General features: G+C 39.4%; 1 pseudogene; it reads right to left on the reverse strand.

Annotated features, from left to right (window-relative positions):
- Window positions 1–237: 237 nt before the first annotated feature.
- LOC137604039 (adenosine 5'-monophosphoramidase HINT1 pseudogene) lies at window positions 238–742 on the reverse strand (annotated as a pseudogene).
- Window positions 743–1,989: the final 1,247 nt, after the last annotated feature.

The following is a 1,989-nucleotide window of genomic DNA, read 5'->3' on the forward strand; positions in this document are numbered from 1 at the left end:
CACACACACCGTGGAGGCAGCATTAAGATGGAAAACTTCAAGGAAAAAAACAAGAAAGGTCCATCGAGAAATCTGAGACAAAATATGGACGAGAATAACACAGGAAATGAAAGCACAAGACACAAGAGCTGCTCACAAAGTAACAGGAAATAACAAACTAAACATCGAACCCATTATATCACAAAGATTTAGTTCTTCTTTACCGATTATTACATGTACAATGATTTTTTTTTTTTTCATTTCGACTTAGACCATTTTATTATGGACATTTTCAGGTTTTGTTTGATGCATGATTCACATGAGACAGACTTCCAAGTCAAAGGTGAAGTGTCACAGCTGTCAGACAACAGATGTCAAAATTGATGGAGGGATGGTCTGTGCCTGATAGAGGAGGTTAACCAGGAGGCCACACCATTTGCCGCTTTCCAAGAGCATGGATGTGGAGGTGGTACACCGACTGACCTCCATTTCGTCCATCGTTGATGACAACTCTATAACCATCATTAGACAGGCCCAACATTTCAGCACACTTCTTTGCAACTAACAACAGATGGCCCAACAATGCAGCATCATTTTCTTCTGCGAGGAAGTGAACGGGGGCTTGAGGATTAAGATCATGGAAGGCCACGCACTCTAAATCTTCAAAAATGAACTTTGTAGGAATCTCCCCGCGTATGATTTTTCCAAATACTGTGTCTTCCCCTGGCTTGGCGCTCTGCGCTCTGTCCGTTTCATCAGCCATGTTGGCGCAGGTCGGGAGGAGGACCGAATACAACTGATGGAGGCTGATAAAAGACGTTTGGAATGACAAACTGGTTGTCAATAAATATCTTCACACTAACACTAATAAAAATGATAATAAGAATAGTAATAATAATAATAATAATAATAATAATAATAAGAAGAAGAAGAAGAAGAAGAAGAAGAAGAAGAAGAAGAAGAAGAAGAAGAAGAAGAAGAAGAAGATTTTTTTTTTTTGATTTTTGCAAAAACACTTTAATCTCATTCAAACATTTTGCAGTTTTACATTAGATGAAAGCATTTAAGTGCCTCAGAAGATCTTTTCCAAACAAACTTCAATCACATTTAACATTTAGAACATTTAGAACATGTAGAACATTTTACAATTTTTCATTAGATGAAATTTCAAAAACACTAAACACTCAAAAACATTAAACACAAAGAAACAAAGGGAAATACAATATAAGAATTAGTGCATTATAACAGGAAGTTTGCAAAAGTGAGGTGGTCATCAACTAAAGTGCATAGGACATTTTTGTAACACCAGATGTTCCTAAAGTTATTCAGGTCTTTTGTCAATTTATAGAAACCAAATTCTAGTTTTAAGCGACATCTGATGTTACAGCAAAAAACAGTAGCTGCTTCTTGAGCGGTTTTGTTTTCAATTTTCCTCTTCCTGGTCACATGAATTGCAAGTTTTGCCTCCCCAGAAATAAAATTTAAAAGCTGCCACTTTCTCTGATTTGATCTATTGTACCCAGCACCGTAGATGAATTTCCTGATACTAAAGTTTTCATTGAACAAGTTAAAAACATTGGTTAGAAGAGTGAAGAGCACTGCAAGTCTCCCACACTCACTGAAAGTATGGAAGACTGTCTCCTGAAGAGGACAGAAGGGACACTGGCTGGACACCGCAGGGGTGAAAACAGAGACAAAAGCATTGGAACCGACGGCACCATGTAAAATCCTCCACTGGAGGTCGGCTGTTTTTTTCTTGAGGGGGGGTTTGTACGGAAGTCTCCACTGTGGGTCAGGTCCATTTCCCGTCATCTTGTTGGCCCAGGTAGTGGGGGCTCTGTCACACAGGTTTTTCTTGTTGATCACTTTTACACATTGTTTGTACAGTATTTTTTTGTTGGCCGTGTGCAGGCTGATCTGTCGTTCATCTCCGAGGAGAGGACCCTCCAGTTCTCCAAACAGGGGACTGATGTGGACCTCAGGGAAAGGGTCTTTGCTGTCTGGTACAGT

Source organism: Antennarius striatus, chromosome 11 (assembly GCF_040054535.1).
Source record: "Antennarius striatus isolate MH-2024 chromosome 11, ASM4005453v1, whole genome shotgun sequence".
In the NCBI taxonomy this organism is placed as follows: domain Eukaryota; kingdom Metazoa; phylum Chordata; class Actinopteri; order Lophiiformes; family Antennariidae; genus Antennarius; species Antennarius striatus.